We start from the raw sequence: 18004 nt of genomic DNA, 5'->3' as shown, positions 1-18004 counted from the left end.
GTCATCAAGCTTGTAATTTGATAGTCTTACTTAAAAGTGCTAGTGGATGGTTGGCTCCTCAATAGAACAAAATGCAATGGAAGCTTTGCATATGGTTGTTGGAAAGGTTTATTTACTCAAATACAGAACCACATACATTTTTCAGTGTATTAGGCAAGGTAGATGATATATATTGGATTGAGGTTGAATTTAGGAAACCAAATAAATGAAGATTTGGAAACCAGCTCCCTCCTCCATGGTTGTAGTTTCAGAATAAACTTTGTAAGTCCATTTTTCTTTATTTTACTTTTTAAAGTTTTATCTCATTTTTAGATAACAAATTATAATTATACTTAGTTATGCAGTAAAGTGTGATGTATCCATGTATGTATATCTTGTATAATGATCAAGTCAGGGTAATTTATATATCTGTCACCTCAAACACTTGCCATTTCTTTGTGATGAGAACATTCAAAATCCTTTTTTCTAGATATTTAAAAATATACACTGTTGTTAATTACGTCACCCTACCGTGCACCCTTGACACTACCCTCCTTAGCCTCTGGTAACCACTATTCTACTTTCTACTTTTATGAGATCAAATTTTTTAGCTCCCACATATGAGTGAGATCATGCAATATTTGTCTTTCTGTGCTTGCCTAATTTCACTTAACATAATGTCCTTTAGGTTCATTCATGGTGTTACAAATGACAGATTCCATTCTTTTTTGTGATTGAATAGTATTCTGTTTTGTGTTTACACTATATATTTTAAATCTATTCATTCATTGATGTACACTTTGATTGATTCCATATTTTGACTATTATGAATAGTGCTTTGATAAACATGGGAGGGCAAATGTCTCTTGAAAGTATTTATTTCTTTTCCTTTAAATATATAATGCATAGTGAGATTATTGGTTCCTATGGTTGTCTTATTTTTAACTTTTTAAGGAATTTCCATACTATTTTTTTTTTTTTTTTTTTTTTGAGACAGAGTCTCACTTTGTTGCCCAGGCCAGAGTGAGTGCCGTGGCGTCAGCCTAGCTCACACCAACCTCAAACTCCTGAGCTCAAGGGATCCTCCTGTCTCAGCCTCCCGAGTAGCTGGGACTACAGGCATGCACCACCATGCCCGGCTAATTTTTTCTATATGTATTTTTAGCTGTCCATATAATTTCTTTCTATTTTTAGTAGAGATGGGGTCTCGCTCTTGCTCAGGCTGGTCTCGAACTCCTGAGCTCAAACGATCCGCCCACCTCGGCCTCCCAGAGTGCTAGGATTACAGGCGTGAGCCACCGCGCCCGGCCACAATTTCCATACTATTTCTATAATGGCTATACTAACTTATGGTCCCACCAACATTGTAAAAGAATTCCCCTTTTGCCATATCATCACTAACATTTGTTGTTTTTTGTCTTTTTGACAATAACCATTCTAGCTAGGGTGAAGTGATATCTCATTGTGTTTTTGATTTGCATTTCCCTGATGATTAGGGATGTTAAACATTTTTTTCATACACCTTTCATCATTTGTATAAGTCTTCTTTTGTGAAATATCTATCGAGATCTTTTGCACATTTTTAATCAGATTTTTTTTCCACTGAGTTGTTCGAGTTCCTTATATATTCTTGTTATTAAAAAACAGTCCTAAAATTTGTCTGGAACCACACAAAACCCTGAATAGCCAAAGCAATCTTCAGCAAAAAGAACAAAGTTGGAGGCATCACACTACCTGACTTTAAAATATACTAAAAAGCAATAGTAACCAAAATAGCATGGAACCAGCATAAAATCAGACATACATAGACCTATGGAACAGAATAGATAACCCAGAAATAAATTCACACATTTACAGTCAACTTATTTTTGACAAAGATGCCAAGAACACACACTGGGCAAAGGGGATTCTCTTCAATAAATGAAAAACGGGATATTCACATGCAGAATGAAACTAGACCCTTATCTCTCACTACTTACATATTTAGGGGTAAGTGAACATTATGTCTGCAAGTTACTCTCAAATAGTTTAGAAGGAAATATAGAAGGAAAACAATAAGGCAATATGACAAAATGTTATTTGAAAATAAGAGTGAAAGATTTATGGGAATTATTTATTCAATGTTATGCTTTTATGTACATCTTAAATTACATCAAAATTAAAAGTTAAAAAATTTTATAGAGTTTTGAATAGTAATCTCTATTATAAAATTTAATTTGACATATGAAACACAGTAGCTATTTAATATCTATTATTATGGGTCCTTGACCAAATCAGAATTATAACAAGACTGTAACTTGTGTGTATAATAGAGACTCGAATAAAATATGGGGTCTTTTTACTGTATAGTAATGAAAAGCAAGGTTTTTTTTATCATAAAGAAAATATGTTTATAACATAAATCTAATTTTAAATAATCCTTATGATGGTGTATAAAAGATTTATGGAAACATTGTATAATTTAATGTTACTGTTGGAGTGTTTATAAACTCATATTCATCAAGAGCATTTCCAATGATGGAACTGTAAAGGTGTAATAACAGCACTTGTAGCCTCAAGAACATAGGGCTCTCCTTTCTTCTCCTAGACACCCTCTCTGAGTCCTTCCACACTTCTCAAGCAAAGCCTTTGAAATGGGCCATAGTGGTCAAGAATAGGACTTCGTCCACACCAAGCAAAGGGATTAAAACTGAATCGGGGGTAGTGGGAAAAGGGAATGGAGGGGTCTCTTCTTTGGGCTCTGTCTCTCTTCTTTCAAGATAAGTAACATTCATCGGTGTCAAGCAGATGGGAGTCAGGAAATGGGATGGGCATATACACACCTAATGGGTGCGGTGAGCACCATCTGGGGGATGGACACACTTGAAGCTCTGACTCAGATAGGGCAAAGGCAATATAAGTAATCTAAACATTTGTGCCCCCGTAATATGCTGAAAGCATAATAATAATTAAAAAAAAAGATACATGGTTGAGCCTCTTGAGAATTACTCAGGCCTAAGGAAGCTCTTCTGTGGTTTTGGTAGGTCAACTCTGCCCTCAGACTTGGAAAGCCAGCCTTGCTTTCCCAATCCTTGCTGCTTTGTCTCTGGTACTTATTATCTCTCATTGTTATTGGAGTGGAAGTAGATGTGGTTCTGGGAGCAAAAGAGGCCACTTTGCCTATTTTGGTTGCAGGTCAGAGGCTGCCTCTAGTCTAGGCATTCAGATTGAGGGTTAATATTCGCACTAACAACTGACCTTCTTCAATGTGCTTAAATTTTCTCTACTACCTGCCAGAAGTGTTATCTAGAGGACAATAGAAAGTGAAGATTCAGGCATCACCTTCTCAACATGTAGTATCTGTGATTCTAAAACAAAATATAACATTGCAACAAGGAAAACTCTTGAGAAATTTCTAATTCCCTCTTGCTTGAACAAGAATTTTTAAGATGCCGAAACGAATGTGCTGTGTTCAATTTATGTAATCTACTGAAATAAAATTTAAGTTATAATGAACAGTGACATTGCATGAGAGAAGAAAGAGAAAGAGTTAAGCAAGTGCTATTTTATTTGAAAGATATAATATAGGAACATTTAATCATAACTGGAAAATTATCATATAAATGTGCAGATTACAGCCAAACTTTATGAAGGATGATGAATCAGGACCAGTCTAATGATCCTGTAATCTGGCAGAATTCCTCTTGCAAACATCCTTCATCTTAAAGTGATGAAAGATTTCTACTCGAATAATAACTAATGGATGTTAAGCTCTATATGTCAGGTAAAAAAGAAATCAATTATATTAATAATTTATTTGCAATTAAAATAGCAAATGGTCATTTCTGCAGCCCACAAACAGGAAAAATATTTTTTGACCTACATCCAGATCAGGAGATTAGTGTGCATCCCAACTATGGGGACAGCTGTACACTTATTCCAGAATGTATAATGCTTCCAAAGGGGAAATTTCCTCAGTTCCTCCTTCATTTTTGTTTGCTTTCTTACTCATCTTCTTCCCAGATTAAAAAAAAAAAAATGAAGATAGAAATAATAAATGCCTTCGGGCTTTTAGGGAAGGTTCTGTATTTTAATGACTGATTTTAAAGATACTAAAATATTCTTTTTCAGTTCTCCCATATAGGAATATATTTTAAAGGACCTACTGTCCTTTATACCTGAATACCTTGAACCCCTTTGTATATAAAGCACATGAAATTTGTAAAGACAATATCATTTTAATGGAGTTAAACATATGCTACTTAAATAAAATAGTTAAACTAAAGATTACCTGGAAAATATGGTGCTTAGAATGTTTATTCAAAACTCTGCCAATTGCATCAGTCTAAACACTACTTTGTACGGAAAGCTCAAAAATGCTAACCCTGATCCTGTTCTCTTTGAAAAGGGAGCTATATGAAAAGAGGAAATCCATACAGCTCTTAAAGTTGACATTCACAATGTTCTTGTGATAATGTGTTTTTCTAAATAAATGCAGATATAAGTCAACTCTGTGTGTGTGCGTATGTATGTATGTGAAAGGGGAGGGATGTGGTGGGAATGGAAACTAGTTTATTTGATGTACTTTCCACATTTGATAATTTTTTGGCTGCATATATGCATGCACATAACCTTACACATATACACACAAACATATACTCACATATAGACACACATGTGAATGTATATACACATATGTATATATACATATATACAAATATATTTTATATACATGTACATGCATATGTGTGTGCATATATTAATATATACTATATATGTGTGTGTATATATATAGAGAGAAGGAGGCTGGCACAGATGAGGCATATATTTAGGTAGTGAAAATACTATGACTATAAAAATTATCAGTTAAAAAGTATTTACTATTAATATGTTATGTACTTGCTTTCTAAATATGTTAAAATAAATTGTCTTTGTATAAAAAAGTAATATAGTACTTTTTAAAGAGAATATGAAAATCAGGTCTGAAATGTTAACCCAGCACAAAGATGGTAAATCTAAATGGAGAGGTAGGAATTGAACCCAGAAATGTGTGAATCTAGAGGTGATATTCTTACTTTTTAAATGTTTGGTACAAATTTCTTTAATTTTAATTTTTTTATTTCAGCATATTACGGGGGTACAAATGTTTATGTTACACATATTGCCTTTGCCGCACCCGAGTCAGAGCTTCAAGCATGTCCATCCCCCAGACGGTGTGCACTGCACCCATTAGATGTGTATATACCCCTCCCTTCCTCCCCCGTCCCACCTGCCTGACACCTGATGAATGTTATCACTATATGTGCACTTAAGTGTCGATCAGTTAATACCAATTTGATGGTGGGTACATGTGGTGCTTGTCTTTCCATTCTTGTGATACTTCACTTAGTAGAATAGGCTCCAGCTCTATCCAGGATAATACAAGAGGTGCTAGATCACCATTTTTTTTTTTTTTTTTTTGGTTGAGAAGTACTCCACGGTATATATATACCACATTTTATTAATCTGCTCATGTATTGATGGGCACTTGGGTTGTTTCCTTATCTTTGCAATTGTGAATTGTGCTGCTATAAACAGTCCAATGCAGATATCTTTTTTACAGAATGTTTTTTGTTCCTTTGAGTAGATGCCCAGTAATGGGATTGCTGTATCAAATGGTAGTTCTACTTGTAGATCTTTGAGATATCTCCACATTACTTTCCACAGAGGTTGTACTGGTTTGCAGTCCCACCAGCAGTGCATGAGTGTTCCTATCTCTCCGCATTCATGCCAACAATTTTCAAACTTCACAAAAAAGTGGAGAAAAATCTCACAATGAATTTTCTTATACCCATCACTCAGTTTTAACAAATGTCAGGATTTTTGCCTCATTTATTTCATCTATTACTGATTTTTATTTTGTTTGCTGAAGTATTGTAAAACTAATTCTATGCATCATGTCATTTCATCTGCAAGCTCCATCTCTATCACCTTTTTAAAAAAATATGAACATGTTTTACATCTAAAACAAAATCAACATTTTTTGCTATCATCTAATATCCAGCCCATAATAAAATTTTCCTTATAGCTTCAGAAATATGTTTTATACTTGGTTTGAATCAAGGTCCAATCCATACATTACATTTGGTTGTTATGTCTCAAGTCTATTTAATATAGAACAGTTTCCTTCCTTTTTCTTTAATTCCATTGACTTGTTGGAGAAACCAGATTATTTATCCTATAGAATGTCCCACATTCTGGATTTCTATGTTTTGATTCCTTTTAGCGTCAAGTTGTTCTCCTATTTTCTCATATTACCTGCAATAGAAACTATGTCTAACAGCTTAGTGTAATTGTAGTTCAACTATTTAGGCAAAACCATTTCGTAGGTAATCCTATGTGCTGTATATTGCAACAGAACCAGCTCTAGAAACCTAGAGGAAAAGTATTTGATTCCAAGACCAGGTGTGGTGCTTCATGCTTATAATTCCAACACTTTGGGAGGCTGAGGCAAGAGGATCATTGAAGGCCAGGAGTTTGAGACCAGTCTGGGCAACATAGAGATGAGACCCCATCTCTACATGAACAAAAAAATAAAAAAAATAAGCCAGGTATGATGGCACATGCCTATAGTCCCAGCTACTCCAGAGGCTGAGGCAGGGGATCCCTTAAGCCCAGGAGTTCACGGCTGCAGTGAGCTATGATTGCACCGCTGCACTCCAGTCTGGGTGACAGAGCAAGACCCTGTCTCTATTTCAAAAATATAAATAAAAATAACCTATAAGAAATAAAGAAAATGCATGTTCTTGCCTTCGAGGAAGATTCCCTTCCTTTACACTAATCTGTTAACTCCATCTTTAGGGATATATTTTTGTGCCTTTTTAATTTGAATAGATTTGGGGGTACAAGTGGCTTTTTTGTTATGTGAACTGTATAGTGGTGAAGTCAGGGCTTTCAGTGTACCCCAGTCACCTGAATAGTGTACTTTGTACTCTATAGGTAATTTTTTTCCCTTACCCTTTTCTTCCTTCCCCCCTTCTGAGTCTCCAAAGTCCATTCCAGTACTCCCCCAACTTTTTGGCACCAGGGACCGGTTTCATGGAGGACAATTTTTCCACAGACGGGGTGGGTGGGGAGGGAGGGTCACGCAGAGCGTAGTCAGTGATGTAAGTGATGGGGAGCAGCTGTAAATACAGATGCAGCTTCACTACCTCACCTGCTGCTCACATCCTGCTGTGTGCCCCCACCCATCTCCGTTTCCTAAGTTTTACGGAAGACAATTTTCCGTGCTTGGGGGTGGAAATGGGGGGGTGGTGGCAAAGGCAGAGCTCTGTGGCCTGGTCTACGGCCCAGAGGTTGGGGACCGCAGCTTATACCTCTCTGTATGACCGTGTATACCCATCATTCAGCTCCCACTTGTGAGTACATGCGGTATTTGTTTTTAATACACAAAGTCAACTAAAGTGCAAGATATGCAATAGGCATATTTTTTTCCAGGAAAATAATTACAAATCTTTGGTAAACGGAAGCTTAGTGCCAGCCAATATTCTCTATCACTCCACTGAATTGCACACTCGAAAATAATCTGATATCCAATTGCTACAGAGCCCTAGCAGACAGTCTCAGTGATCATGTCCCTGGAGGAGGCTTTGGCAGAATGACTAGAGTAGATACTGCTCAACAGGGAGACATCCATGTGTCTGACACATGCACCGTTGACATTGCAATGCAGAATGATCCGTTTTCCTCCCAGGTAGCAATTGCCTCATTCACACTGTGAAAAATAGTGGAATGAATAAGATTTTTTTTTAAGTGTAAGGTAAAAGGTAGAAGGAGGTGTACCGACAGCATAGTCACAGTCACACATGCCTATATATCTATGCATATCTCACTCACACGCGTGCACACACACACACATACAGTTTTTCTCATCCAGAAAAAGGGTAATTTTGAAGAGTTTGTATTATTCACATTGCAGTTACCATCAAAGCTAAAAAGGTGACTTTGGCTGAACAAAGGAAAGGGAAACAGAAGCCTAATACTTAAAAATGCATCTATTTTAATTGCTAACTTGTTTTTCATGGGTATATAATGCTTCTATCTGGGAGCAAACATCTAAGAATCAAGACACACTTTGCCATAATTTAGGTGTTGAAACATATTTACTGTTTCAGAGATATGTTATATCTCAACCAGATAGAAACTTTTACAAGAAGAAATCCTTGTTCTTGGCACCCCTACTGCATCTTGGAATACCGTTAGCAAAGTAGGTGTTGTCTTTGTTTTGGTTTCAAACATAACATTGATTTGAGTTAAGTGAGTGCATTGATAAATGGACAGCACCTTAGTTATTTCAGGCACAGCTTGTTGGTGTTGCTGTTCTTATTTTTTTCACAGCTGTTCCTGAGCAAAATCCTTAAATAAATGAGTACTAGTCGTTAAGTTAAAAGGACAATGTGTTAGTTTGCTACGGTTGCTACAACAAAGCACCACAGTTGAGTTGCATCAACAGCAAATATTTATTGTCCTAGAGTTGTGAAGGTTAGAATTCTGAGATCAAGGTGTCAGCAGGGTTGGTTCCTTTTGAGAGCTGTAGGGAAGAATTGACTCCATGGTATGCTTTAACTCATAAACATTTATTTTGAGCAGAGATTAAAAACAGTATCTGATAGACTGTTTTTGTATGTAGATGTATTTTGTTAGAACAAAACAATTTCCTTTTTCTAAGCTAAAAAGCTGCTGACCATTTGGCTGGGCAGGTTCTCTCCAGTGGCCATTGGACCCACCATTGTCAACTCTCTCCATTGAGGCCTGTTGCCAGATGCTATTTATTTTTGCAGGGTTTTTGGTTTTTGCTTTCTTTCTTTGTTTTAATTTATCCCAACCCCTTCAATTATATGACCCTGTAGATAGTGTACGGGTTCACCATCTTGACTTGAAACTTGAATCTATAGAAACTAAGTTGAATGAATCGGGTGTCAGAATACTTCTGTAAGGAATTAGGGCACTAAAGTTCAGGCATCATTGTGAAGACGAAGAACCTGAACCCACAACAGTCTGTGCATTCACACATTTGACAAGTTATTGCTACTAACTACCTGATAGAAACAAACTAGATCTCTGTTCTATACTTATACCCTTGAATATTGCAAAGTACATTTCTTACCTACTTCTCTTGCTAGCTGTGTGATTTTGGCATTATTTAACCTCTCTGAACCACGCTTTCTACTTCTGTAAAATGGAAAAGTAATTGTATTTATTTCATATGCTTAAGTGAGTATTGGATGAGTAAATACACTTTAACTGCTTGGAATTATCTTTGCCAGAGTAAGCACTCATTAAATGTCATCCATTGTTATTCTTAATACAAACCTTTTCATAATACAATGACCCATTTTCTAAATAATCGTGGCAATGTCTTCTCAAATGACTCAAAAAATGGATAATTAACTTACTTTTGTGTTTCTAGATAAACCAGATACCAAAAATGAAAAAAAATAGGCAATACTAAACATTAGAGTGATGGTTCTCAACCCCGGGCAGTTTTGTCCCCCATGGGACATTTGGTATTGTCTACAGATATTTTTGATTATAAGGACTAGGGATGAGTACTATTGTTATGTAGTGGGCAAAAGCCATGGATCTTGCTCAATAAACATCCTGCAGTGCACAGAGCAGCCTCCTATAACAAAGAATTATCTGGTTCAAAATATTAGTAGTGCAGAATTTGAGAAACCCTATGTTAGAGATATTTACAACCATAAACTAAAGAATTAATGTTAGGAAAGTGGGAAAAAAGATAATCAGAAAAGGAGGATATGTATAGAGAAAGGCCGAGGGAGAATGAAGGAACTGTTTCTGTTTGTACAATATATTTCTTAGAGAAGAAGTTCTCATTGTCAAATGAATTAAGTACTCTTCTCTGGACCATGGAAGTTTGACTTTCAAAAGAAAACTTAGGATCAGGATAAATACATCATCTTAATGCCTGGGACTAAGTGATTGAAACAAAAATAAATGAATTCCCCCAGTGGATCACTAGCCATGTGTGTGAGTCTGCTTCTAAAATTAATACCTGTAATGTCATGGCTAGGCACTGCTTTCTATACTTTTTCTCTGGGATAGATAATACACCAAACTTTTAAAGGTCCCTAGACATCTATAAAGACAGTTTTTGTGTAAGGTTGTCATCTGTTAGCATTAACTATTTACATAAAGACTAAATTGATTATCAAATTTGCAATCTGAGCACCTGGATAAAGACTTTCCTTTTTTTCACTCTTTGTCTCACCTTGTCAAATAAAAAATTAAAAACAGTGGATGATTTTCATGACAGTGGAAGCAACTATGGAAATCAACCATCCATTTCCTTCCAGTATGCTACTGTTTTTAGAGATGTAATTTTTTCTTGGGTCTTAAATGCTTTCATTTCCATTTTTTCCTCAAGTTTCTGCAGTAATTTATATCTAACTTTTAAAAAATGTATTTTATTTGTAAGTGGGAGGTAGGTTATTTTTGAGATATTCTTGAGCTTTGATCACAAGAGAGATCATTAAAAGAAAAACAGCACTTACAACATAGGACTAGGAATACAAGAGGAAATAAGGTTACATCTTCCTTTTGACTAAAGAGAGAATCAAGGTCTTAACAGTGACCATTGATGACTATATTACTCATCTAATAAGTTACAAAATTTCCTCCCATCTTTTAGCTCATATAATTTTTTTTTTACTAATCTGAAGGAAGAAGCCATACCATACCACATTCTTTAATGATAGGTTAAAATCTACACAACAGGTTTAAGCTAACATTTTTATAAGCATTGCTTTTACTTCTCTATAATAGGAAATTGTGTGTTTGTAAATATCCTTGTGAAAGGTTCTATTAATTTTCCATTTTGATTATTTTTTATAATACCAAGGATGCTGACACAGCAATTCAAAACAAAAGTGAAAAATGTGCTTGATGTAGGGCTCAGCCTCATTGATTTTCTTCAGAGCATATACAATAGAATAGCTTTCCATTTGAATTCCCGAACATAATAAGGTTTTAGCCTCCATTCAATAATTTTTGAAAGGGAGCTAGGAATCCCAGGATAGAAGATTAAAATAAAAAGCTATCAAATGAAGAGAAAGGGATATTTTACTAACATAATTTAGGAAAAATAGAAAGCTGTGTGTTTCTTTGAGAGAAAGAAGAAAGTGAGTTCTCGATGATAACTACAACCTCACTGCCTCAAAGAAACCATAACTGGCACACAAAATGCAAATTTATCACTAAGGCAGAATTCAGATACAGCAGAAATGCTATATTTATGAAAAATTTTACTTTCATTTGTAGATATGACAATTTTCTTCTACATTTCTGTGACTGATCACTGCAAATGCTTAAGTCCAAGTGAGATATTCATATATTAAAATATCAAGTAAATAAAATTTAATAGTTTAAAAGGACAAGGCAGGGATTGTAACTGGGGGAAATATTAGACAGGGGAATTAAAGTTCAATAGGAAGCATAGTGGGCCAAAGTATTTATAAATCAATACATATCAGTAGGAACTAATGATAACAGATCTGGGGAAATGAATAACAGAAAGACAACCATCACAGAAGACTCTCAATTTTAAAATAATACACTTAGGGTGTGCTTTGTGTTTTCTGAAGATTTATCCCAGGCCTAAAATGATTGCTTACAGCTGACAGCTTGCTAGTCTCCTAGCGATTTCAATAATTATCTCTATTGAGTTAGGGTATTGATCTGTAGCTGCTAGCCATTTCAAAATTCCCCTTTTATCTGCTAGAGGTAATAGAATTAATGAGTCTCTTTGCCAAACATAACAGGAACATTGGGTACACAATTAGGTCACAATATGAAACTTAAGAAAAAAATAAGGGAAAATTAAATTGAAATTTTGAGCTAAAATAAATTTATATGAAATATTTTTCCACTTAATGTGTTTGTTAAATATAGGCATCTTACCAAGACAATAGCTAAAGACATCAGCTTAATTGAATAAAGAATTTTCAAACAACCTGTGTTGATATGAGTGGTAGATAATTAAAACCTAAGTGATTTTTTGAGTTAGAAAAGTACTTAGTGACTTTTAAAAAAATTCGTCAGTGGTATGTATTTTATGGTAAGTCTCAGTGTTCTGACTGAGTCAACATGCCTAAAATGGAATCTGGTTTGGTCTAGTTTCTACCTGTGGGATTTATCCTCAGTTTTTTTTCATTGAAACATGAGGATACAATAATACCTACCTCAAGAAGTTGCTCAGAGGAGTCCATGGAGGTGGCAGACCTTGGGAGAGGATGCCTATATAGACTGTGCAAGTTCATATCCAAATGTGCAAATGTTTAAAAACCACAAGGAATGATTCTAAGTCAACTCTCAAAAACAGATTGGTTAAAAAATATATTAAATGTTGTCCAAAATTACAAGCTAATAGAATGTGACTACGTCCAATTGCTAACTTTAAAACACTTTTTCAGAGACATCCACTCTTGCTTTGCAAATAAATGCACAAACCAGATGATAGAGACTGATAGTATGATCAATGACAGAGATGCTAGACACATATGTCTCACAATAATAAATAGTATGCATTTATTTGCATCAGTTGGCATTTTATAACAGACTTTATCAAAGCTATTTAATTGATTAAAGAACTAAAAAACTGTGTAGAGGAAATGGAGTAAACATAGCTAAATAGCTAAATTAGGTACTATTCAGAAAAAAAATTCCTAAACTAGATTATTTCTCAATAATTTGGCATTCCCAATAAGTATAGACATCATTACAGCCATTGCCTTAATTGCATGCATTTATAATTAGAGAAAGCTGTAAGCTTAGTTTGAAGAATCATGGTATATAAAAGTAGAGAGGTGACCACTGTTTTTAAAAGTAGAGACAATGAGACTACTATTTCTCTAGTTTGAGTAATTGCTGTTTTTAAAACTAAAGCAGGCATCAGTGACTGGAAAAATTGCAAAATCAGTGACTGGAAAAATTCATTTTTCACCAATTTATCATTTCAACAAGTTTGTTTTTGACTTACTCATTTGCAACCCTTTTCCCCAAACAATTTATTTGCAACCTGATCCCTTGCTTCTCCCAGAGCAGGGATACAGCAGCTACATTTATTCTTGCTCTGATGGCAAGGCAGGGGCAAGTGCAGGGGGTCTTATGTTAGCTGGCTCCCAAGGAAGTAACAGTTGTCAGCAGAGGATGAGGATACAGACTCAGCTACTCAGAGTTAGCACCACAAACACAGAAAAGGGGCTGTCCAGCACCGTGGTGCTCTCCCTGCCACAACTCCCTCCTGCACTGCTTTCTTCACCCACCTCCTGCAGGCGGCTGGAGACCTGAAGAAGCAAAATAAAAAGACACCACATCTAAATTGTTCCTCTTCTCTGTGACTAGGTCTTTGATTCTCAAAGAAGAACATACTTCATTGCTAATAAAAATTAAACTTGCTTTTTTCTGGGCACAAATCCACCTTTTGTTATTTATAAAACCAACATAAGAATAATTATGTGATATATGAAAAAATTAGGCAGTTTAAAGGAATGACAACCAGTAAAAGCATTTGAAAAAGACACCATATTATGAAATAAGATTGTGTCAAAAAATGAGAAGTTTTTTGAAAACAATTCTTAAATCTGTATTTTCCACTATATTTAAAATTATAGCATCTGTATACATCAAGAACTGGTAGAAATGAAATGATTTTAATATGAAGCCAAGGAAAACTACAAGAATAAGACTAACATAAATCTAAAATACAGACTAGGCAACCGAGAGCAGATTGACTATAAAAGAAAACAGAATAAATGACTTAAATCAAGGCTCAAAATCAATGAAAAACGATAAAGAGAAGAAAATGGGCCGGGCGCGGTGGCTCATGCCTGTAATCCTAGCACTCTGGGAGGCTGAGGTGGGCGGATCGTTTGAGCTCAGGAGTTCAAGACCAGCCTGAGCAAGAGCGAGACCCCATCTCTACTAAAAATAGAAAGAAATTATATGGACAGCTAAAAATATATATAGAAAAAATTAGCCGGGCATGGTGGTGCATGCCTGTAGTCCCAGCTACTCGGGAGGCTGAGGCAGGAGGATTCCTTGAGCTCAGGAGTTTGAGGTTGGTGTGAGCTAGGCTGACGCCACGGCACTCACTCTAGCCTGGGCAACAGAGTGAGACTCTGTCTCAAAAAAAAAAAAAAAGAAAAAAAAGAAAATGATTGAAAAAAGGATTACAGTATATGAAAATGCTGTCATGAAAATTATACATAAAAATAAGAATATGGTAAAAGATATAAAAAATGTCATTCACTGTAGAAATATTTAAGATTTTTCATTACTGTGTATTAGGAAAAATTATATGTACCTGGATATATTATTGAGTATGACTTTGAGTCAGAATGATGTAGGGGGGAAAAAAAATCAAAGAACCATCATACTTTCCTTCCCCCCAAAATGGTTGTCTATTTTGCAGAAAAAATCCTGTTTGTTATCTAATTTCCCTTCATATGCTAAATATATAAAGACAAGGTGCAACATCTGCAATGTTTTAGAAGATCATGATTGTAGTGAAGAATTGTTTATACAGCTAAACTGTAATTCACATACTATAGGGTTTGGAAAACTTAGCCTGTGTGCCAAATTGGGCATACCACCTGTTGTGGTAAATCAAGCTTTATTGTAACATAACCACATCCATTCTTCTGCATGTTGTTTATGGCTGCTTTCACACTACAAGGAGAGCATATTTGCAACAGAGACTGCATAGTCTGCAAAGCCTTAAATATTTACAATCTGTTTTTTTTTTTTATGAAAAAACTTTCCTGAGCCTTGATACAAAATTTGCTTATTCCCAATTAGAAGGATATATAATGGTTCAGAAAGATTGCCATACATTTATGCTTTCTATAGATAATGTGAAATAAATTTTGAGGAGAATTTATGAAATAGGCAGTAAAGTCTAGATAACTGTGATAAGTTACGATAAAACATGTGTATATGTAAAAAAATGTGAAAGAAGGTAGGCTAGCAGTATAATAAAAGCTAACCATTGAAAGCAATTGTGATAATGTTTGTGAAATGCTTTGCAAACAAGAACAAACTAAACAAATTAATTGGATTATCATTAGCCACAAGCAGGCCATTAATTAGAGGAATAACTAGTTCACAGTATAGTAACGTACAATTTAGTTGTTAAATGGTAGTGCAGCAGTGGTTAATTTTACCTTTCCTTACTATTAATAACATGAATTTTAGTCTGGCTGCTTTGATCTCAAGGAATTGAGGTCCAGCCAAGCTAGTCCAGTGGTTCTAAATCCTGGCTGCACATTAGAAACAAAATGCCAGTGTCATTCTCACACTCCACACCCATTAAATTAAGACCTCTTGATAATTTTTGAAAGTTCCCATATGCAGCCAGAGTCAAGAAGAACTGAGATATTAAAATACATACATATATACAAATGTAAGTGGAACCTATATTAAGGATGGGTATGGATTGGGGAGGTGAATTTCATAGAAAGCTAAGCATAAGATTCATCATAGCCCAGAGATTCATGGAACCTAGAGTTGAGAAAAGACCCTATAAGAGTGTATGTACACATAAGTGTTACTCTACCTCATTTTCTGTGTCAGCTTTTCCATATCCTGCTACCAACTGGCTTCTGCAGACTTCTATTCCTCCATAAATTTTTGTCAATAGTTTGGATTTTTCATGGGCCTCTGGCATCAAGTCTACCTTATGGAAACATTTCATGGTAATGTCATTATTTTTCCATTCCTAATTCCTTCAGTTTTCTCACTCAAACAAACCAACAACAAATCCAAAGGACAAACAATCTGTTTTGAGCTTGTTCATATTTGGTGGCATTTTGTAGGTCACAGATCAGGGGGCATTAAGTTAGTGGAGCTTTTTTGATTACTTGTGTTTGATCATATAACAAGTTTCCTGGCTGAAGGGGAAAAAATAAAAAGAGCTAGGGCCACAGTGAGACCAGTGAAAGTCAGCTACAGATACTGCCCATGAAGGCCAAATCTATTGGTGAGTCGGCTTTCCTTAGAGGAAGATGAGGAGAGAGAGGCCATTACATAGTCAATATGATATAACTCCTTAGGATCCCATTGTAGCCTAAGGTACTTCTATCCCCTTTATCTTTCTTCATCTTTCTTTTTTTTCTTTCTTTCCTGCTTTCTTCCTTCCATACTCAGCATTTTCTCTTCCCTGCTTTCATCTCTTCTTACATTTGCTCCTTTGTTTTCTCAAAACAAAGTACTCCATAATAATCTTTGTATTTCTAATATATTTCGAGAGGAATTAGAATATTTAGTTTTAAAATGCCCAAGAATACATGAGTGGATTAATAAAATATGGTATATGTATACCATGCAGTACTACTCAGCCATAAAAAAAAATGGTGAACTAATACCTATTGTAACAACCTGGATGAAACTGGAGACCATTCTTCTAAGTGAAGTATGGCAAGAATGGAAAAACAAACACCACATGTACTCAATATTAAATTGGAACTAATCGATCAACACTTATGTGCACATATTGAAGTAAAACTCAATGGAAATCAAGCAGGTGGGAGAGGGAAACAGGGGATGGGTAAATGCACACCTAACGGGTACAATACACACTATATAGGTGATGGGAAAGCTTATAACTTTGACTCAAACTGTACAAAAGCAAATTATGTAGCCAAAATATTCTGAAATTTAAAAAAGAATACTTAGTTTTATTGATTATAACCAGAACACATAACATTATAAGAAATTTTAAATAGTTAAAACACATTATGAAGATAATTAGTGTAAACTGTCAAACAAAGGTAGAATTTTGTTTTCTGGTTCTCTGCATTAGCTATATGATCCAAATGATCTTACCTATTTAGATATTTATTTTAAATAGGTTTATTATATTAATTCAATATAGGTAACATTCAATAGCTAGTTTCTTTGAATCTCAAGACAGTATGTTCTGGATTTTATTACTTAATTTTTTTCACTGAATTTCTATAAATATATTTAGAAATGAAAATTTTCTGATTCGCTGAGTATTAAAATAACCATTTTCTAAGCAACTTTTATATTTTTTTTCATTACGTAGGCCAGTCAAAAAGTTGTCATTTTGAAAACAAAGTCTTTTTCTTCTCCCACTAAACTTTGTCAGTCTCCTTTTTTATCTGCTAAACTTGGCAATGATTTTAGAATCTGCAGCTAAATTTATTCCTTTATACATGGTTATTTAGCATACTTGAATCAAAGAAACTAGACTATCATCCTAAAAGAATATACTTCAGAATAAATATATCATGTTTGTCTCAAGTATTTTTTTATTTCCTGGTAAATGTATTGGGATTTGGAAGGCCATTTGTCTTTTAGTAATAAACCATTATCTTGTCATAGTGGATAATTCTTTCAGTAGAGCTGTCTAAATATTTCAAAGTCTTTTTTTCTTTTTTTTTTTTTTCTTTCTCACTTGGGTAGCTTCAGCATTTATATATTAGAATAAAATAGCAAGAAATGAAACATAATGGTTTATGTTTTGGCCAAGAATCAACACAACTCTGCAAGTGAGGTGCCAGTTCCCCTTCAATCATCATTTGGAACACATTCCGTATGCCCGACCAGCATAATTTGTTCAGAATCAAGTCACTGATAAGAGACTCAACAATTTTGTTTCCTTTTCAAGGGAGTTACATGGGATTCCTTAAACAGAACAATGCTTTTCTTTTATGGGTATGTTCTATACCAAGTAATTAACTCACATACAATGGCAGCACTGTAGGCTATCATAAAGGGAAGTAAATGTTTGCTCAATGAGCATTACTTGACCACTTTGGGAGGAATGAAAGGTAAAGCAAAAGACATTTTATTCACACTTTAAAGTCACTTTTTATGTTAAATGTATATTTTGTGGCCTCATGTAGTCTGTTATACCACAAATCATATTTCCAGTTAGTCTCAAGAACCCCAGACATGATATCTCCAATTGGTTGTCAAATATACAACTTAAGAAATAACACAGTCAAAACAAAGCTCTTTGTTT

At 34.9% G+C, this 18004-nt stretch overlaps 1 protein-coding gene across 3 annotated transcripts in view; it reads right to left on the bottom strand.

Moving 5' to 3' along the window:
* LRRTM4 (leucine rich repeat transmembrane neuronal 4) overlaps nt 1-18004 on the bottom strand; it is a 679468-nt gene that overhangs the window by 257486 nt on the left and 403978 nt on the right. The window lies entirely within an intron of this gene.

Source organism: Eulemur rufifrons, chromosome 19 (genome assembly GCF_041146395.1).
Source record: "Eulemur rufifrons isolate Redbay chromosome 19, OSU_ERuf_1, whole genome shotgun sequence".
NCBI lineage: Eukaryota > Metazoa > Chordata > Mammalia > Primates > Lemuridae > Eulemur > Eulemur rufifrons.
This window is presented reverse-complemented; position numbering and strand designations above follow the sequence as displayed.